Source organism: Myotis myotis, unplaced genomic scaffold (assembly GCF_014108235.1).
Source record: "Myotis myotis isolate mMyoMyo1 unplaced genomic scaffold, mMyoMyo1.p scaffold_m19_p_5, whole genome shotgun sequence".
NCBI lineage: Eukaryota > Metazoa > Chordata > Mammalia > Chiroptera > Vespertilionidae > Myotis > Myotis myotis.
Window position 1 is genome coordinate 49,863,482 of NW_023416357.1, and position 22,690 is coordinate 49,886,171.

A 22,690-nucleotide genomic window follows, 5' to 3' on the forward strand; every position below is an offset into this window, starting at 1 on the left:
ATTAACAGCGAGTTGACCAATCTCACCCACTAGGTGAGGTCAACAATGCCTTACATCAGATGGGTTCTCAATATAGTCAGCAAATCATGCTGAGGTGACACATGAGGGCTGACAGGGCTTTGTGTTTATAGGAGGAAGAGAATTTCACTAGAGCAAGAAGAGATGAGTGTGGAGAGCAGCATGTCAGGAGCAGGAAGAATGCTGAGCTTTGGTTCTTAACATTTTTAAATGTCCACCTGAACTCAAGTTTAATCTCATAAATGCTGGCAGGGAATTTTACAATACAACACTGGTTGTTTTGACCAAAATCAGAGTTATTGACCTATGACACAATCATAATCAATACCCTGTGGTTCAATGTGGTGATTTTGGCAGCAAAATCATAAAAACACAAGTTCTTTGCTCTGTTTTTTAAATTGATACTAAAAAAAAATATGGTTTTGTTATGACTGTCTGCTAAATTTTTAAACTACATATTTTTAAATTTAATTTAGATTTTAAACTTTGTGATATAAAATTTTTAATAGAAAAAAATCTATTTTTTAAGAAAATATGTGGATAGTTGAATATAAAGGTTTCTGTCACACTCTTTGAAACTCTAATTCTTTGTCAGTTGTGTACCATTCTTCTAAGAATAGAATGCTAATAATTTCTGCCTGCAGAGAATCATGAAGACTTGGTAGTTAATGAAAACTATGAAAAAGAACTAAATCCAACCCTTTCTGCTATCTAATTATCTCAGCATAATTAAGCGATTGCTAGGTTTAGTGCCCAATTCCTTTTTTCCAAACTTAAATTTTAAAATCCCTTTGATTACACAAACATGATAGTCTATCATATACGTGAACCGTAGAGAATACACAAGGAATAATTAGGTTCACCTGAATTTCTTTCTTTTTATATTCATCTCTACTCCCCGAGCTTCAAACGTAAATTTAAAATATTGTTTCTCTTCAGACAATCACACCATCATTATTTCTTCCTTCTCGCTGAAATGCAACCTCTAAGCTGTGTCTAAATAAAAACAAAGGAATCACACATTTGAAGATAATTAGTGCTTTTGCTTGAGAAAGATTTATCCATTCTCGAGACATGTTTCCATGTCCATAGCAATCAGTGTTAATCATTTGGGTTTCTCCAAACACCTGATTAGAGTTTCACAGTTTTAGGCCCAAAAGTATTAGTTTATAACTCATGAGAAATTTTTAAAGTGTCAGGGAGCAAGGGAGCAAATAGTTTAACATACTTTCTTCTTGACCACGGATGCGAATATGATTAAAGCCACAGAAAAGGCCAGTAAATGAGAAAAATGCAAATGTTCATCATATCCCATTGCTGTTTTGACACAGCAATTAGATTTGTGCAGAACAGCAAGATTGTTCCAATTCTATTCTCCCAAACATAAGTCTTAAAAAAAGAGGTTACATTTGTGACTGTAGCTCGTGGAGCATCCAATCTGGCATCCTGAAAATCCATATGTAAGCCACACTTATATCTTAAACCTGTCAAACAAATAAATGTACAGAAGCAGTAATTTATGTACTTTATAGACTGTTTTGCCCTTTTAGAGCAAAAGCCTAATTTTCAAGTGTTGCTATTTTAACTTCTGGCAATGCCTGGGAGATAACTGAGGTTCAAAATGTGAATTTTACAAGTAAAATGTGATTCAAAAATTGATTTACCCTGTTCTCACTACATGTGAGACAGAGAAGAGAAATGCTGGGTGTTTGTGAGCTTTAGGCAAAGGGAAACATATTGCTAAGTACAGAAGCCACGCAAAACTTTGCAGGTTTTCAGTTTAGAAGTGAACTTGAGCCTTTCCCAGTTCAAGTTCTGTTTAGGGCCGGCAAAACATGACTCTCTGATTCAAAGAAATAAGGCTTAAAAAGGCTTATACAACAGGCTCACAGGCTTCTTCTACATCAAATAGCTCTTGCACAATGGCATTTAGATGATTTAAGTGTAAATGAATCAAAGACATATGGATTGCATTTCCCTTGTAATACGCATGGGTTTTAAAATGAAGGGAAAACACACTTGCCAAAATCCTTCTGGGGTAGTGCTGCATCAAAAACATTTGGAAATGACTTTAAATCTTTGGAAGAACCCCAGACACCGGGTTCAGTCACCCCTGGAGATTAAATCCGTGTCCTTCATCCAATGATAAGTAGGCCCCCGTTTGCAAAGAGATTTCTTAAACATGTCAAGTGCCCTAACATGACAGTCCTGAAATTGACTTTCTTGATGTTTGCGTTGCTGATTCAATGATAGGGTTTTATTATGGAATCCTCTCCAGAGATGAGGAATCCATTTTGTGTTATTGAAACCACCAGAAGCATATTTCAATTTTTACCTACTTTCTTAAATGTGGTTAAAAATATAAGTTTTTACTTTACACGTAAGGTAAAAAATTAGTGCTTCTAGAGATCCAAAAGGAAATTAGACTTTCAAGCTGAATTGTAGGACTACATGATCAAGAAGATAAATATGGAAAACATGCTTGTTCTCGAAAATGTATTCAGGCACAAATTCTGACATCACGTGGCTGCTAGCATACTTCACTGGAAAAAAAAAGAGAAGGGAGGAAGAAGAAAACTGGTAAAATGTCTTTGGGGATAAAAAAGAGAGACTGTGAGTGAAATATAGAAATAAATTAGGTTTAATATAAATTGATAGTTTCATGAAAATAGCTAAGCAGCACAAAGAACAAAATACCAACTACAATGAGTTTAGAAGACATGCACAGGAAGGTGATATGTTGAAATGAATGAAACATGGATTGGCACAAGTGATAAACAAAAGCATCAAAAGGAATGGGAAAACAGGGGCTATCCTATTGGAAGAAATGTGTTAGATGTTGAAATCATGGCCGGGGGTGGGAGGGTGGGGTATGGGGGATAGGATAACACCTAAACTGAGAGAAAGGCTAATAGCACTCAGCAGATAAGGGAAGCATAAGGAAAGACCATCGAAACATGTGAAGGGCTGTCTGTGCAGCTGAACAGCTATATTAAAAACACTAGATCAGATTTCACATGCAGTTCTGATGTGAAAGGAAACAGCTTTCAGAATTGTTTAATGACCTCCTGTAAGAAAGGTTAACGGGATTATCCTGCAGTTCACTGGAGGATGGATAGCAACTCTCAGCGTGTCCCTCACTCAATGTGTAATTCCAATATTCTCCTTTACAGGGAAGTGTAAAATCATTGTGCAAATCAAAGGCATTCGTCAGAAAGTTGGGATGCTTTTAATGAGGGCAGTGCACATAAAAGGGAAACAAGGGGGGAGGGGGGGAAATGGGCATTAAAACCTGAGCTCTTTTATTTTAATTCTGCCCCACCTAACTATGCGGGTGTCTGGGGGTGCTGAACCTTTCTTGAGGTTTCAATTTGCTGTGGTCTCCTCTCACTTCTGACTGGGCTGCTTGCTCCCTGGGTAACTAGTGTGACATTCTCTGCCTCTGACATGTTAGGCTCCTCTGTTCTGCTCTCCAACCATTTTCTAGTCAAAGAGAGGATATATCCCCCACCTTCCTTCTGTTACACAGACCACAAAGCAATACCGCTTTGAATTTTAATCCTGTGGAGACTCTAATGAGAAGGATCTTCCTGAGAGCCCCTCCTGTGGCCTTAGTACCAGCCGAAGTGTGGGAGAGCAGGGACAGGGTGGTAAGGGAAGCAGCCCAGAGAATATGCTGAGCAGTGCTGATCAGTCACAGAATAAAAAATCATCCCCCCCCCTTTTTTTTTTGATGACCTGCTATGTTTGCCCTAAATTCCTATTTGCTAACTTGACAGATTGCATGAGTCAGGTAACTAGTGCCAGGAGCTATAGCAAACAACCCTGGAATCTTAGTGACTTTACCCAGTAAAGGTTTTTCTTTTGGCTAATACCACACTGTGTGGCAGGCAGCTTCCCATTCCATGACTCTGGAATCCCAATATGGTGGGGCCACTTGCTAAAGCCTCTTCAGAATCTACTGCTATACTATCTATGTTTAGCTGGTGGAGCAGCAGAGAGGGGACGATCACATGATGCAATTTATGTCCATGACTGGAAGTGCTGAACTTTACTTTCATGACATGGCACCAGTTTAATTGCAAAGGATGCTGGGAAATGTAGTTTCCTAAGTGCCCCAAAGGAAGACATCTGATTGGTGAGTTTTTAGCCAGTCTGCCACATTGACCAAGGGGCTTTTTCCACCTCTCATGCAACTTAATTCTTAATGGGTCTCTCTTCCTAGCCTTGGCCATATGTTCAGATATGTCTGAGTTCTGAACATTATTTAATATGGAAACTGAGACAGATTACTTAACTATACTAGTACATAGCTAATGAATGCCAGGACTGGGTTGTAACTCAAATTTGCCTGAACATAACATAACATGTTCTCCCCTAAGTTTTATACTTTGGGGAGTAGCAATATGGATGAGATCATATTGGAAAGAACCTGACTTCTTTCCTTTGCATCCCTGGAGTCCCTTGAGATATCAGAATTTAACTGGAAAATGAAAAAATGCTGGGAAATAATGAACACCTCACCTCATCCTCCAAATTGGGTCCAGTAACATGGCCATATTAAATGGCTTCAGAAAATACCTTGAACTACTAGTACCTCTTTTTTGACAAAAAGCTAAAGCAAAAGTATTGAGAAAGCCATAGAGAAAGAATGACAATTTAATATGTGGGATTGAGCCTGGATTTGGTGTTGGTTTTCAATTGTAGCTTTGCTTTTTATTAGCTGTCTGGGTATGGAAGCATTACTTAACCTCACAGAGCCTCAGTTTTCTTGTCATAAAAATGGGGGTAGTGAAACTTAACTCCCAAAGTAGTAAGGAATAAGTACAAAGGTACTATGCCTAACCAATGCACTGCAACTAAGGACTACTACCTTTTCCCTTTTTATTAACCATCTTTCTTTCAGAAATGTGGCATCAAGGGGATGCATTATGGTGGAAGGGTAATTCGCCTGGATGCCATAGAAAATTGATGAAGCAAAATGGTAATTTTTTAGACTTATTTATTAATAAATTATTAATCTATTTATTCATTCATTTATTCATCCATCAATAGTTTATTCTTTCATACATTTACTGAATATTTACTCACCACTGGCAAAAGATTGTAATGAACATTGGGGAAATCCAAAAGGAGAGCCTGAACTCTATTCTTAGCATCTGTGTCTTCTAGTGGAGGAGATAGGCATGCGCACAAGGCACAGAATTACAAGGTGATATGATAAATGACATAGACATTTTAAATTTAAATACTGTGCTAGAGTAAAAGGGGGATAGATGAGGAAAGTATAAGAATCAGCGGCATTTGTGTTGGGACTTGAGCAGTAGTGACTCTGGGACATCCAAATAAAAAGAATTTTAGAGCAATAATCTGTTAGTCCTAAGCAAGAGTATTTCTTTTGAAGCTATGTTTGCATAGCAAAAACATCAAATTTACTTACAAAATTTATTATAAATCAATAAAAAGAACTGTATTTTTTATTAATTTGATTTTTTAAATTCAATCTATTTTCCCCCATCACCATTTATCCCTCCTATACCCTCTTCCACCTCTACCCACCCCCTCCTCCCTGCAATCACCACACTGTTGTCCATGTCCACGAGTTCTTTCTCTTTTTTTTCTCGATTCCTCTACCCCCCTCCTTAATACACCCCCATCGGAGCTGTCTGCCTGCTCTAGTCTGTCTCTATTTTGCTTGTTAGTTCAGTCTGTTCATTAAATTCCACATATGAGTGAAATCACATGGCACTTATCTTTCTCTGATGGGCTTATTTCACTCACACTTTTTGTATAAAAATTACAATAATTTTAAAAATCTTCTAAAACATTTGTTTTTACTATGTTGCAAAAAATTAATAATAATGATTATTTTAGTTCAGTTGCTTAAGGGGCTGTATTAGTCAGCTCAGGCTGCCATAATGAGATATCTTAGGCTGGGTGACTTAAACAACAGAGTGTATTTTGCCACAGTTTTGAAGGCTGGAAGTCCAAGATCAGGGTTCCAGCATGATCAAGCTCTCATGAGTCCTGGCTTACAGATGCCAAAGCACTCTGATGTCTCTTCCTGTTAAAACAGTGCCAGTTCTATTGGGTCAGTGCTCCAGCCCTAGGACCTTAATTCAACCTTAATCACCTTCTTAAAGGCCCTATTTCCAGATACAGTCACATTGTGGGCCTTTACATATTAATTGGGGGGGAGGGGGCAAAATTCAGTCCATAGCAGGAGCAAACAGAAGCTCACCTCTTGGTGCTTTCTCTGCTTTGGAAACATGAGCATGATTCCATCTGAGAACAGACTGGAGAGATAACGGGAGCAGCATGATCTGCTTTACCAAGCAGTGTCTCAGAGTTGTCACAATTAAAGAGCTCAAAGGTACAATTCCATTATGATCTGTATACTTGTCAAAAGCAAAATCTATTTTAAATAGTAAAGTAATTGACTTTATTCCTCACTTTTAGGTAAACCTATGAAGATTCTTATAAGGATAAAAATATAAATTTTATCATTTCCTATTGCTGGTTCTATAGAAAATCCACACAAGTTTTTTTTTCTATTTAGAAAACATTTTTACAGCTGTTTTTTTTTTTCTACTGCAATTATTAGAGATTTTTCAGCCTACACAATTTAATCATGATTAATGGTATGTTCTTAAAAACAACATGGATGGCTTGTAGCAATAAAAATCATCTCTATTAGTTGACTAAGAGGGTAGGAACAATCTAAACTTTTATGAGAAGTTGAGAACTCATTTCAAAGAGTTGCCACCTTTTAAATAAATGATATATATGGTAAAACTGCTGACAATAAAATAAAAAAGGTGTTTTTGATGCTTTTCTTGTTTAACTCATGTGTCATGACTAAAATTCTGCTCTCTATATCACATTCAATTCTCACTCTACTTGTTTTATGTTGAATTCAGCTACATTGTGTTATGAAAAGAGAATTTGGACAGGATATCTGTTAGAGTTAGAGTGTTTATTTTTGTGTCCCCTTAGCCAGAACCATCTCTTGGGAAATATTGGCTCTTGGGAAATCACATGGTGTGCCTTTTTCCCGCTATTCCAGCATCTTTATGCAACTAAAGGGATGTTCAGTTGGAGAGTGGTGACTCTGGGAAGGGAAAAGAAGTTATGATAGGCCAATGCAACTTAGAGGTATATATGGAACAAGGGGCAGGACCAAGTAGGTATGTTGTGAGAATTAGGGAAAAAGGTGCCACTTTAAACAGTATCCAATCCTTTGCAGAAGACCATATCCCAGAAAGAGTTTATAAATCCAGATTCTAACGGTTTTCTACTAATCTGGCAGAAAAGCATTTATGAGTAGCATGGTAAAGTTGTAAAATTTCTTTTCTTGAATAAGATGCATAATAATCTCAGGGGGATAAAATGAATTGGTGTTACATAGTCCAATTTCTGATTTGTCCAGGTAAATTTGGATTTGGGATTATCTACCTTTTTATGTGAAATGAAATGTTACTTTCCCTCTCTCAAGTCAGTTCAGTAAACCTTTGGGCAAAGTCAGAGGCTAAGATGACAAGTATAGGCCCCCTTGCTCCTAGAGAGTCTTCAAAAACAATGGGGAAAGTTGTAATGTGTTCTTAAAGGAAACCAGAATGTTTTCCTCCTCAGGTCCAGGACCAGCTACTAATTGTCAGGCTCCCAGAGTGAAATGATAATGTGTGACTGGTAGGGTGGGGAGGTTAATCTCCCTTTTCCACCAGCTAGTGGAATCACAACCTCTGTGTTGGAACATGTTCCGCCCAACCTCCAACAAAGCTGCTGCATTCAGGCCTGGGATCCAGATTAGGAGAAGCATAACACTTTATTAAAAAATTATCTTGAAAGTATTATAGATGTCCCTGTTTTTTCCTCCATTGTCCCCCTCTACTCCATTCCCATCCCCTCCCCAGGCCTTCCCTGCATTATTGTCTGTCCATGGCTATGCATAGATGCATAATAATCTCTTTCCACCCCACACTCCCCATAGTCTGTAACATATTCTTCAGAGAGAGAGAGAGAGAGAGAGAGAGAGATTGAACTGTTGTGTCCCATACATATTCCAATGGGGGGTTCAAACCCACAACTTTGGACAACTTGGGTATTTGCCCTGACCAAAATTGAACCATCATCTACTGGTATATTGGATGACACTCCAACCAACTAGGCCACACTAGCCAGGGCAACAGATACAACTTTTGACCTCGGTCTTAAAGAATTCCATTTCAACAGGTCTGGAGGGGAGGAAAGACAATAGAGGTAGAGGCTACTGCCTGAGGGAAAAGTTCAATGTGAAAACTCAGCCTTGTTTAGAGAATGCTAGTCAACAGAGAGCATTGCTGCTTGGAAAGCAGATGGTGGTGGTGGTGGTGGTGGTGGTGGTGGTGTGTGTGTGTGTGTGTATGGCGGGATGGGGTAGGGGGGTGGCTGTAGATGTCTAGGATGACATTCCTTCATTCAGTAATCATTTATTAAGTGCCTACTATGTCTCAGGTCCAGGGCTAAGTGCTGCTGATATAATGCTGAGCAAAATCAGATGTGTTCTTTACTCTCATGGGACTCAAAGCTAATGGAAAAATTAGGATCAGATTGAGGAGGTTCTTGAATGTCATTTGCATTCACAGTTTGAAATTCTCTAAAGCCAGAAACATTTATCTGTTACCTCCTACAACCTCCACTATTGCCTCCCATAAATTTAAATTATTTATTTTTCTATTGTGTTTAATACCAATTGGTCCTATCTCTGTAATTCTAAGAAATCATTTATTTTTACAATTTATTTTTTACTTCTTTCCATTTTATTTTTTTATTGTGAATGAGAGTGAAGACAGGGAATGTGTTACGGAGGAAATCTTTGCCAGAGGTCACTTGTAGTTGGGTTGATTGGAATTCAAAGCATATTATCCACTGTTAAATTCTGCTGGCCAGCCTTTACGAACATATTTAGCCCAGATGTACCTGCAGTAAATACTACAGAATATAACTGCCACATGGGAGAATGTTTCCATGGGAAAAATCACTCAAGAAATTCTGAGAAATAAAATTTGTGACTTACTAGGAACAGGTTTTTCTGATATGATGATAGAAGGGACTCCCATTTGGATCATTTTTCACAGCATGTCAGGCCTACTCTGTAAAGTGAAGAGTGGGAGCTAAGAATGATCCTGCGGTTTGGAAGTGAAGGAGTGAAGGACAGAAGGAGAGATATATAAGACAGTGGAGGGGAGGGCAGAACAGGTTTGTTGGGGGTGAGGGAGACCATGGACAACTAGAAGATAGTGATGCCTGATGCATGAAAGAAATAAGGACTGAAAAGTGAGGAAGAGAGGGAAAAATTAGGAAGACAAGGACCAACTTGGTCTTATTTTCTATCCTGGCAGTACAACCATTCTGCCCAGCTTCTGAAAGCCATCTTGCGATGGGTAACAGGACTACATGAATATCAGGTGTACATCATAGTGATTCAACATTTATATACCTTATAAAGCAGGGGTCCTCAAACTTTTTAAACAGGGGGCCAGTTCACTGTCCTTCAGACCGTTGGAGGGCCAGACTATAGTTTAAAAAAACACTATGAACAAATTCCTATGCACACTGCAGCTATCTTATTTTGAAGTAAAAAAACAAAATGGGAACAAATACAATATTTGTATTTGCATGTGGCCCGCGGGCTGTAGTTTGAGGACCCCTGTTATAAAGTGATCACCATAATAAATTTAGTAACCGCCCATCACCATACATAGTTATAATGATACTAGTGCCCTGGTGCATGAATTCATGTACATTAAAAGGAAATTAATTAGAAGGTACCAGCGGGCAGGAGTAGGCAAGACAGGCTGGAAGGGTCCTGGGGCCAACCTCCCACAGTCCCTCCCTGGTCACCTGCACCTGGGAGGCGCTGCAGCTCAAAGGTCATCTGCGGAGTGAGTGGGGTCCCTCTGGCAGGTGGGGTCCCTTGGCCTGGCCTGTGGGGATTGGGCTGAAATTGGCTCTACTATATCCCCTGAGGGGTCACAGATTGCAAGAAGGCAGTTCTCGGGTGATGCATCACGGAATTAGGCTCTCTCCTTTCTGGTTCCTGGTACGGCACCTGAGAACTGCCACTGCCAAGTCACTCCAGCTTGGCAGCTCCTGTGTTGAGTGTCTGCCCCCTGGTGGTCAGTGCGCATCATACCTACTGGCCAGTTGGATGGTCAGAAGGTCGCTTAGCATTTTATATATATATACTAGAGGCCCGGTGCACAAAAATTTGTGCACTTGCAGGGGGTGGGGTGTGTCCCTCAGCCCCACTTGTGCCCTCTCACAGTATGGGACCCCTCGGGAGATAATGACCTGCTGGCTTAGGCCCGCTCCCGGGTGGCAGAGGGCAGGCCCAATCCCTAGGTGCAGCCCCTGGTCGGGCTCAGAGCAGGGCCGATTGGGGAGTTAGGGTGCCACCCCCTGTCATGCATGGAGCAGGGCGTATTGGGAGGTTGCAATGCCACCCCCAGTCACGCTCAGGGTAGGGCCGATTTGGGGGTTAGGGCACTGCCCCTTGTCACACTCAAGGCAGGGTCGATGGGGAGGTTGCCGCACTACCCCCTGTCACACACAGAGCAGGGCCGATCAGGGGGTTGGGGCGCCTTCCCCTGTCACGAACAGAGCAGGGCGGATAGGGAGGTTGTGGCCCCACCCCCTGTCACACACAGAGCTGCAGAGCAATCAGGGGATTTGGGCGCTGCCTCCTGTCACGCTGTTTCAGGGGCCAGGAGGCCTCACGGCTCCACTGATCCCAGCCTGGGAGGCCTCGCGGCTCCGCTTGACACCGGGGCAGTGAGGCCTCACTGCTCCGCTGATCCCAGTGCAGGGAGGTCTTGCTGCTCCTCTGATCCTGGTGCTGGGAGGCCTCGCTGTTCTGCTGATCCCAGTTCTGGGAGGCATATTACCCGTTTACTATATAGGATAGAGGCCTGGGGCATGGTGGGAGCCAGCTGGTTTGCCCTGAAGGGTGTCCTGGATCAGGGTGGGGGTCCCGCTTGGGTGCCTGGCCAGCCTGGATGAGGGGATGATGGCTGTTTGCAGCTGGTCACACCCCCTTCAGGGTGGGGGTCCCCACTGGGGTGCCTGGCCAGCCTGGGTGAAGGGCTGAGGGCCGTTTTCAGGCTGGCAGGTGACTGAAGCTCCCAACCGCTCCTTTTTTTGTTTTTCTTTTTTTTATTCTGGGATTTATTTACCTTCTATGGCTGTCACTGGAACTGAGAGCCGGCTTTAGCTCTGAGGCTCAGCTCCAGCTCTGAGACCTTGGCTGCTGATCTGGGTTTGTTTGGCTTCTATAACTGAAACATTGTTTCAGCTCCAGCTCTGAGGCCGGCCGGCTGAAAGCAGGTTTCTGGGGTTTGTTTAGCTTCTATATTTGTAACAATGTTTCTTAGAGTGCAGTTCAGAGGCCGGCAGTGGCAGGCAGGGAACGTTGGCTTCCTCCATCACTGGAGCAAGGAAGCCTCCTTTTGCTTCAGTTGCCTGGCTGCCGGCCGCCATCTTGGCTGGCAGTTAATTTGCATATCTTGCTGATTAGCCAATGGGAAGGGTAGCAAAGCTATGGTTAATTACCATGTTTCTCTATTATTAGATAGGATATAGTAGATTATTGACTATATTCCTTATGCTGCTGTATATTACATCCCTGTGGCTTATTTTGAAAAGAATATAGGATTAACAGTCAGAATGCCAGGGGCAAACTCCGGCTTTCCTACTTATGAGCTTTGTGGCCTTGGGTAAGTTACTTCACTTCTCTGAGCAATGGCTCCCTTATCTAAAAATTGGGTGATGTTAATGGCCCCAAACTTAAGAGGTTATATTAAAGAATAAATGAGGTTTTGTGTATGGAATATAGAATATAAGCTCTACACAGGTAGAGAATTTGTCTTGTTCACTGCTGAATTCTTAGTGCTTCAACAGTTCCTGGTACTCTGCAAGGGCTAACCAAATTTATGTATAAAATTCATGAATAAATAGGCAGAGTTTTGTAAGTGGAGTAGGATTTTTAAAAGGCTACTTCATGGTTGTTGTTGTTTTTATAGTCGATAAGCTACTCTAATGAGTATAAGAAGTAAAACTTTAAAAGAGTGAAGTTGTTTGAAGTCAAGTCTTACCTCTGGCACTCACCATCTCTGTAACCGGGGGCTCATTTTAGCCTCAGTTTTTTATTCTGTGAGATTTGGGTAATTACAGTATTTACTTCATGAGCTTATTATGAAGAGGAGATGAGATAATGCAAATGTTAGGTGTAATAATGACGGTGACAATTTTGCTGTTGAGGGCAGTTCTCAGCTCTACAGGTAGGCCTCAAGTTACCCAGAAACAAAACCACACTCTGCCTTTGCCTAAACTGGAGCAAGAAGTGGGTGCTCTTTTTGTAAATCTCTAGCCATCTTGGGAGGGTGGGTGTGGCCCCGAGTCTGGCAGGGACAGAGCTGAACTGAGCTGTTCACAGCAAATCTGCGCTGATGATCTTCTCATCTGTCTTCTAAGCTTGTGGGTGGCTCCTTCTTTGGGAAGCAAGTTATAATCAGAACTTGGAGCAGGCTACCCTCCAAACAATACTCGCATTGCTTTTTCTGCCATTTAATTAATGCCAGTCTAATTTTATAGAACTTGTATAAATACAACTTAGGCATATTTGTACCTATATTTTCCTGTGAGGCTTGCCCTGAGGTATATGGCCAGGTAAGTCATTCCTTTCTGATAAATACTCTGGCCTGAATACTTAACATTATTTGTTTGTCACCACATTTGGGGAACTGAGCAAGTAGAGGGATGGATATTGCATATCCTAACCTTCAAGGACCCTCCTGTTTCTTCCGGATTACATTTTGCTGTAGGGAGTTAGGTAGATTTCAGTTGATAGAGCTCATGACCCCTTTCGCTAATGCTTTGTTTCAGTTTTCGTCAATCCAACCGAAGAAACAGCAGTCTGGGAACTGCCACTTGGAGAGTATGAGGATGTGATCCATACATTCTGTCTTTAATTTTACTTTTAGTGAATATAAAATTAATTCAGCCAGGATTGAAATGCACTCAAATCCTAGAAGCGTTGCACCCTAACTCCTGCAGGGTTAGGAGGGACCAAAAGTGACTTTGCTGAGCTTTTTTCCAGTTTCATTTGCACTGTGTCTGTTAGCATGTGTACCAACAAGCTGAATTCACCAGCAGTGACTTTGAAGAACTCATAGAAAAGCCTTTTCTTTTTACCAAACATGGATTTAAAAAATTACATAGAAATCAGCATTGTCAAGTCACATGAAGCGCAATTATAAGCAGAAGGCTTGAAACCTGTTTTTGTTTAAAGCCTTTATTTGACTTAGCAAAAAACAACAGCAATAAATTGTATTCAAAAGCACTTTTGATCCCCATGCAACAGTATTATTACCAAGAGCAGGGTCTACGTAACACCCTCTCCTTTTCATTTGGGCTAGTTTTCCATTGGCTTCCCAAAGCATCCAAATTGGTGTTTATAATTCTGGAGACAAAGGTTTGTTCAGACTCTAGTGCCTGACTATTGCAACTTGGTATTATTCGGCAATGATTGTAGCATTGATTTTACATTTTTGTTTTCCTGAAAACTTCTGAAGAAATAGCAGAATCCCAGAGATTAAAATACAAAAATGTGCCATTGAAATATTTAACACAAACATTTCTGTTCTGTTTTCCTCCTGACATTTTCTGATTTATTTCATCTTTTTATTTTATTCTCCTTTCTCCCAGATAATATTTTTAACCTTCAAAACCTGAGGTTTTGTGCCCATAATCGATACTCAGTAGGAATATAAATGGCAGTGGCAGGACAGTAAGGAGAGGACTACATCTTTGGCTCCAAGTTTACCATAAACTAAATTCTTGAATGACTATAACTATATTTGATTTTTTTCCTGATGTTGTCCTGTCATATAAGGTCTAGTACTTTATCCATTCTTCCTCATCCTTTTGCTAAATGGCCACCCCATAAGTAAATGTCTTTCAACATTCCCCAAATCCTTTGTTTAATTAACATAAAATCATATTTAGAATCTATGTGGCAGTTACAAAACTATTATTTTGCTTCTATGTTTCCAACAACTCCTTCAGGTAGTCAAGGCAAATGGAAGCGTCTCTGTTTTAACTGTGATGGCATTGAAATGTGGGCTGGTTAAATGGCTTGCTCATGGTTACAGACTGACATGGAAGCTAGAAGAATTCAGGCCTTCTAACCCCCATGTACAAGGCTCTCTTTACTACCCTGCACAAAATGTTAATTGTCAGACTAGACAAACCTCTAAGTAGAGGGTTGACCAATTTTGTGATGAGACAGCTCTAGGTAGCAAAGGATGCTCTCTTCCCTTTGTCCTGGACAGCTAGCTCCCGGGACACTCTCTTGAATTAGTCTTCAGGGGTAATGGTGATTTCGGGGCAAGCTAGAATATAGCCTCAGAGACCTGGGGAGGTCCAGGTAGTGGACTGGAATAGCTGCAGCTATTAAATATCTAGGTCATCCTTTATAGAGGGTTGTAATATATACTCGAGCTTCTGATTTCAGTGCTGACAGAAAGTAAAAAAAAAAAAAAAATCCATCTTGCTAAAATGTAGTCAGACAGCAGTTTGTCTTTCCAAAACATTATTAGGTATTATTACAGAATGTGAACACCTTTCATTCCTGACAAACAGGAAATGTGTGCTGCACTACTGGTATGTCAATCAGAGTGATAGCATCAATTTTATGGTTTTTAATTCATTCCCACCTCCTGCCGAGCCTTTTGCTCATCCCAAATTATGAATCTTAAAAGGTACGTGATTAAGAAGGGGAAAAAAATATGCCTCTGTCTGCGTGAGCTACTTTGTGAAGAGCGTGGAGGCAGACACATGAGAGATTTGTAAAGCACGTCCTGACCACCCAGTGAATGGACAAGTGACTTCCTGTAGCCGGGAGGGCTCCTTTATGCTTTTGCTTTAGTGTTTTCCTAGCAACTCAAGCGATTATTTTTTATATGCATCGGCACCTTTACATTTGATAAGGAGCCTTTATATGCAGTGACACCTTTACGCTTGATAAAGAAAATAAATTAGACATTAAAAGCCACATTTGTCACTCCAGGATGCTTCAGTTACAGTTTTGATTTGAGTTTTCAGTGTCTATTTCTTTAGCTGTGGTATTTTGTTGCTTTTGATATATGATAAAGGATAAATACAAAGTCAATTCTGGAGCCTGGCTTTGAATGAATCAAGAAATCTTTCTTACAGTCCTTAGTTTCCATCCCTGAACTCTTTTCTTCGACATGTAATGGAAATGAAGAGCATTGCCAGCGTCAGTAGGAACTGAGGCTGTTTAAAAATAAATTAATAACGTGCTTGTGGGGAGAGAGAGAGAGAGAGAGAGAGAGAGAGAGAGAGAGAGAGAGAGAGAGAGAGAGAAGAGAGAGGGCGAGAGAGAGCATGCACACAAAACACAAGCTACTTCTCAGCAGGGGGTTTGGGAGCCTGGGGTGTCTGAATCTGTCCTCCTCTGCTCATCTCTGGTTTCTGGTGAGGAGCCATTATTCTCATTTTCCCTCTGCAGCTCCACCTGGACTCCATTTGCTTCCACAAACTGCACATATCACACTCTTGTTTAAGATTGAGGAATGTGATCTGATAGCTGCTGATTGGAAGGTGAAGCAATAATTAGCAATTGGTCAAGGTCAATTTCCCTTCCTGGCACTGACAACAAAGTGAACGTTTCCATCGTTGACAGACAATTCTCTCTCTGCTGATAGCACATGATAACATATTTTGTGGATTTTTAATAAGAACTTTCACCGTCTGGTGGCCTCCATGTTTAAACCACTCTTGGCCATTTCAGCCTTAACTGAAGTGTTAGTACTTGAGTGCTTCAGTGAGAGTGCATACAGCCTTGAAGGAACCCATGTGGCCTTGGCTTGTGAAGAATTTCTCATTCTGATTTTTACCACAACTTCTCTATGATTCAGAAGTGAAGCATTCTGGTTCTCTTTTATGCAAGAAAGCAAATGTAGAAAATAAGCCAGGGTTCTTCCTTTTCTGGTGGGGCACCAGCAGAACCCTCTGAGTTCCGAGAGTGATGATAACTCGGCATGCACAAGTGTGGCTAATACAGCCTTGTAGGGAGGCAATGCCCTGCAGGAAAGCTGCCATTCCCACTTGGGAAGAGGAATGGACCAAGGATCCTTCAAAGGGGCCTTCTGTGAGGGCTTGCCCCACAGCTTCTTTTCCTTGTGATGTGGTGTTAGCATTTTCAAAGTGTATGTGTATGCTCTCTCTCACTTCATTCTTCGTTTAGATATCGCATCACCTTGTAATAGAAAAGGACACTGAAACTTAGGGAAATTAGGCTGCTTTCTTTAAGTTCATGGAGATGGTAAGTGGCAGCACTAGATTTTTAACCCATGTTTCCTGACTCCAAATCTAGTGCTCTTTGCTCTACTTTATGGTTGCTTGTGATTCAAACCACTTATTTGGCACGTATTTGTGTTTAAATTCTCAATTAGATAATCTGATTGTGAATTCCTTAAGAACACTGGCATGTTTTATAACAGAGATTTGCATATGGTGCACACTAAATGAATACTTTTGATTGATTAATGAGTTAACCAGTTTTACTCATTCTCTCTTTATATGGTGTAGCATTTTATCATATCACAAATGTTTACAGACATTACAAGGACTACGTTGGAAATTGGGAACACAAGGTGATTGTTACAAACTAAATGTTGTATCCTCCCCAAATTCATTGCTATAAACGAATATTTGTGTTCTCCCCTACCCTATAGCATTACTCTAAGGAAGTAATGAAGGTTAAATGAGGTTATAAGGGTCGGACCCTAAAATGAAAGGATTAGTGTCTAGAAAAACAAATACCAGAGAGCTAGCTAGCACTCCCCTCCTTCATCCTTCTCTCTCTCTCTCTCTCTCTCTCTCTCTCTCTCTCTCTCTCTCTCTCTCCCCAGTGTGCATGTACTTAGGAAAGGCCAAGTGAAGACATATCAAGAGGCATCTGTCTATATGCCAGGAAGAGAACCTCTCCAGAAACTAAATCATCTGGCACCTTGAACATGGACTTCTAGTCTCCAGAACTGTGAGGAAATACATTTCTGTTGTATAAGCCACTCAGTCTGTGGTATTTTGTATGGCAGCCCAAGTGGACTAATATGCTGATTAAAACACAATCTTATTCAAGCAGCTGATTATCCTACGGGATGGGTAGAAAACAGCCATGGCGATATAGACTAGTTCAATATACACTCATGTGCTCTGTCCCTTTAGGAGTGAAACTCAAGGTTATTATATCAGTGGGATCAAAATGCCCTCAAAGTCAAAATGGCAACGTCAAAATGGTTGAGGATATACCATACTTTTTAGAATTGCATATAGCAGTACTTAAGTCTTCATGGTTAGGGGGTGAAAGTGAGAATCATGGCAAAAAGACATCAAAAGAAGATGAAAGTCTGGGTCTTAAAGAATTAATAGTAGTTTTCTAGGGAATAAGGAAAGAAAGTATATGTTCCTCAGAGGTAGAAGTGAACATGTTGAAATCCTGGATTCTGGACCTTAATTAATTCATTACTCCTGGAGCTTAGGATGTACATGAAAAAGCTGTAGAAGATAACATTCGAAAGAAAAGAGTCAGTTCCTTAACAATCTTCATATGTTAAGCTTACAATTTGGACTTTAATAACCTGTGTAGTTATAGAATCAGATTTGCAGAAATTTATTCTCCATGCTCCGTGGAGATTATACTGGAACCCAGCCTTGGGGTTAGGGCATGGGATGAGATTTCAGGGAGTGATGCTGGAAAATGAATTCTCTATGGAAGCGGCCTTTGATATTACCTCCTTAGCTATAGGACAGCCACTTCAGAATTCAAGTAATCTTATTTTAATTATGGCACTGATTTCTAGAAAAGAAAAAAAAGAGTAACATTTGTCCCTGTGGATGCCCACCTCACCAGTGACATCCATGCTCTGGTTCTCATCAAAACCAGAGTGACTGCCGAATGAGCAAGCTGGTGGGCTGCTGAGAAATTCAGCATTCTCTACTTCTTCTTCTGAACACTGCTTGGTTTCATTTTTATGAAGTACCACATTTTGCTTTGTTTTTAGCTGGACTTCCATGAATTTTCTTAATCTGATGTTTCAGGGAGCAGTAAAAAGAACAGAAAAATATGTTTACTGAGCAATTACTAATGCATGCCCTGAGCCGTCACCTGATCAGGATGCTTTAGACTGGAACTAGTTGAAATATGGGAGAAAATTCATTGCTTTTGTGGTGTGAATTGGATTTTTGTGTATGTGCCTAATTCATTTTAAAACAATTGTAAAATCACTACTCTTAGACTCTTCTGAGAGTAACTCACATGTGAAAAAGGTGGAGAGCTTTGTCTCATGATTAATATGCCTTGCATCTCAGTATTCTGTTCCTTCTTTCTTCTTCAAGCACATTTAAATATCAGTTCATTGGAGAGGGACTGTTCTCACTTTTATGTGTCACATGGAATCCTCGAAACTGACTTGACCTGTTAGTGCTAACAACACTGATGATTGGTTATCATGGCACCTGCAGATGCCTTTCTTCGTGGGCACTTATTATCAACTGGGAAGCTTGTCACCCCAGTTTGCTCAGAGTGTTTCCTTATGACTGCGTTCTTACTAGCTGTAAGTAACTCTTTTACTCAACGGGGAACAAGGGCCAGATGGCTGGCAGACATGTGCTTGAGACTGGGTGAGTCTCATTTGTTCTCTATTTCTTGTTACTTACTGTCACTCCTTAGCTAACCACACATAAGGAACCCACCCTGTGGGCTGCTTTTTGCTGTGCATATCTGAGACATGATTACAGTAATATGCTTCTTATTAACATTATTGTTATTATGATTTTCTTTTTGTTGTTGTTTTAATCTGCCTCATTTTTTTGAAAGGTGAGATAAAAATAAATTCTACCATGGTAAGCAGGTCAGCCAGAGCACAGATGTGTAGATACAAGAATGTTGTCCCCTCCCAATTAATAACCTTGAAGCTATTCCAAAAACAATGTTATAGATAAAAAATAATTTTATTTGGGAAATTCTCTTTTGAAAATGTCTTTAGAGCCTTTGCCTATCAATCACACAAATCATCGTTCTCTGAGGGTGGGTTTGATATTTCTTTTAAAATTCATTGAACAAATAATTATCAGGTGCTTGCTAAGTGGCAGGCAGTATACCAGGAGCAAGGAGCAAGACAGACATGGGTTCTGCCTTCAAAGACATTGAAGATCAAATCTGAGATGAATGTCTGAGTCCTGGATAATACCTTTCCTGGTAAGAGAGAGATGTGACTATACAATGACAGTCTTAACTGCCTGAAATGACATTTTTAAAAAGGAGATTTAAAACATTTTGAGTAATGGCAGCATTTCTAGAATGACTCTCAAATATATTATCTAGAAGACAAACACTGACTTTTTAATGCACACAATATAGTGCTATATAGTTTATTGAGCATTTTATGTACATTATGTCACTCTCTACTTACAGGAACTCTGGATTATTGACTGGCTTTGAGTACCCATTTCCTCTCCTATAAAGTGAGTGATTTCTAGATGTCCTCTATGTCTAAAATTCTGTGATTCTTATGCTCCTCATCTCATGCATTCACATAGCATGTATTATTTTAGAATAGTTCCCTGTGATCTATCCAGTTGAGGGTCTGCCAAGCAGAGATAGGGTCCAATATTTTATCCTGGGGCTGGTAGGTGGTGGCATGAGGTCTGGGACTCTGCCAGGCTGGGCATCTAGAAGCCTGGCAATGCATGGACTGGGCTCACCCTCAGCCACAGGGTGAGAAGCAGAGGGAGTCTTGGTTGAAATCCAAGTGAGCGAGCCCTCCTGAGAGTGAGGGAGAGTCCGAAATATCAAGCTCAAAAGATCAGGCAGAGTGAGATGCAGACTCAAAGAAAAATGTTAACTAGAAAAAGAGGTTGAGGAGGGCAGAACCCAGAGGGTTACCTGAAGAAACAAGATTTCTTTTGTGTTAGAGACAGAGCCCAAGAGCCATTAGAGTGATGAGCCAAAAAAGGGAAATAAAAAAGGCTTTCTTTCTTAATTCAATCAGTGAACAACAAAAATGAAAAGAAAGTGTGAAAATGTAGCTCTGTTTTAAAATTTTACCTCATTAGTTTTCCCCAATCAATAGCCCATTCTTAGAAAATGCAGCGTGTTTATCAAATAGGACAGCTTGGTGATTTCTAGATAGGACAAGCAGTTAGAGACCGAAATGGAGGTTTCTCTTCATATCATAATCTGAACAACTTTGAGACTTCTTTATCCATATAAAAAATAACATATGCTTATAAGTCTATTCATTAGATCTAAAAATCTTATGTTTTTCTGACAAAATGTATACACAGTAAGTAAAAATTCAGAAGAGGTCATAGCCATACTAAGAGATAAATGTAGCCTTCGTGGCTTTGACTACATACATACACAGGTACACACACACACACACACACACACACACACACACAGAGTACACTGTGAGAGCATTTCTTGGAGCTGTGGGTGTGACAGAGCTCCTATACAAAAACGTTTACTTTGGACCCGTAGTTCACCCCATTTGGCCCCCATGCTCAGTGTCCGTACCTGTGTTCTCCAGCACTCCTTATGCAGGAGGACAGCAGATTGTCCAGGAGGGATAAAGATACAAGAGATCAAATTTTGCACAAATCACAAGTAAAAGAAACTGCTCATTATCTGTTTCTAGCTTCCTACTTCTGGTTGTGTGTCATTTTTACCCGGAGGCACGTTTACTAGCGGTGTTTCAAACTCATCCAAAAATTCATTTTGCTTGTTCTCCTGTTTATTTTTCAATCTTTTTTTCTGGAAGGTTTCTAAGGGTCTAGGTGTTTTTCCAAGTGAGCCATATTCCTGAATTTTAGCACCAGTTTCTGCTTACAGGCCTTTTTGCTTTGCTGTTGTTGTTTTGTTTCCCTGAACAAATTTATAACATTAGGTCACACTTTATCGAGACGCTCTATTTTCCATCTGCTCTCCATTTTTGCTCTATTATTAGGCTGTGCTTCTGGTATTCTGATCCCGCTTCATTTCCAGGACTCTCACTGACGTCAGTGGGGAACCTAGACCGGGGAGGGGAGCATGATATCAGCTTGTTTCCACGGGCTGTTTTGGGGAAAAAGTCTCGTCTCCTTGAGGTGGGACTTCCGTTGGATGGACCTGTGTTCATTTCCTACAGGGAATGGAGCCTCTGCGTCATATTTAATGCAACCACCAGGACAGGATGATACACTTGCTCAACCACCAAATATATTGACTTTCTGTTAAAAGGCTTTTAACATAAATTTTAAGAGAGCAACAAAATACATCACCGACGATTGCTGAGAATGCGGGGCTTCAAGTACGTTTCTCTTCCATTGATTTTAGTTAATATATTTTAACCACCCCCTTATTTTACTGTACCTTTTAATTTGTTATTCATTTGTTTGAAACCAGAACTCTGCTGAGGCGCTCCGGACCCACAGGAACTGAAATAGTTTGCCTTCACTATCTGGTAGACCTGCTCGAGCCTGTAGCCCCGACAGAAACCACAACACTGTACAAACTGGCAACTGTGGGTTTGTCTGTTCTCTATTGATTCTATTTCTGGAAGAAAAAAAAACAACATACACGAACCAATGAGTGAGCCACGTGACTGTAAAACTGACCCAAAGCTCCCGTTCAGAACGAGGATGGTGACCCTTTGTAGACAGGGCAGGATGGGACCCCAAAACTTTTCTGTTTGCCTCTTAACCGTGCATGACCTTTGGAAGCTTTGACTTGTAAGTTTAATTCCTTGTTCTGGAATATGAAACCACTATAGAGTCTTTTTTATTTTATAGCATGTTATTTAAATTTGGGCCTATTGTTCCAAATATCTAATAACACATATAATAGAGACCCAGTATGACTTTGCTTAAATATCTTAGCTCTTTCTTCCAACGTGAGAATTACAGGGCAACTCCACCATAAGGCATTCAAGAAAACAATACACGTGTACTTTCCAAAGTATGAAACTGCAACTGCTGTCGTGTTCCTTTTTCTTGAGCTTTGGTATCGGTGCTAAATCCCAATACTCAAGTAAATAGAATGCATGACTTCTGTGTAGTATGGACTAATGAAAGAGCTCTCTCTGGTCTTGGGTCTAAGAAGCAATGTGTCCTCGATCTTCCCTCTCTTTCTCCATTACATGTCAGATGATGAAATGATCTCGAAGTCTTGTTCTAGTTCAAAGATTCAAAGTGAATAAAAGCCCTTGATAACAACAGAGAGATCCAGGTAGTGGGGAACACATCCTATTAAGCACCCACGCACGCACACCCACACACATACATACACACCAGAAAAACCAAAATAGCTCCCCTCTCATCTTCCCCCAACAATGACAATGTAGCCATCTGTTGGATGTTCCATTTCACTTAGCAGCTGCTCTCAGATACAGAAATCTGCATTCCTCTGGCTTGTGCTGGTATGCATGCAGCATGTGTGGTTAATAGCATTTGACTCTCCCACCCAAAAGAATGGCTTTCATTGAATAAAAATGATCACAGAAAGTTTCCTACTCTCCCATCATGTAAAATGCCTCCACATCATCCACCCCCCCTCCCCATGATAGGCATT

The 22,690-nt window shown here is 40.6% G+C and overlaps 1 long non-coding RNA gene across 1 annotated transcript; it reads left to right on the forward strand.

Annotated features, from left to right (window-relative positions):
- The first annotated feature begins 19,555 nt into the window (after positions 1-19,555).
- Positions 19,556-22,454, forward strand: LOC118657053. The gene is made up of 3 exons (XR_004967811.1): positions 19,556-19,605; positions 21,270-21,431; positions 21,527-22,454. It is a non-coding gene; the product is annotated as an uncharacterized LOC118657053 (long non-coding RNA).
- Positions 22,455-22,690: the final 236 nt, after the last annotated feature.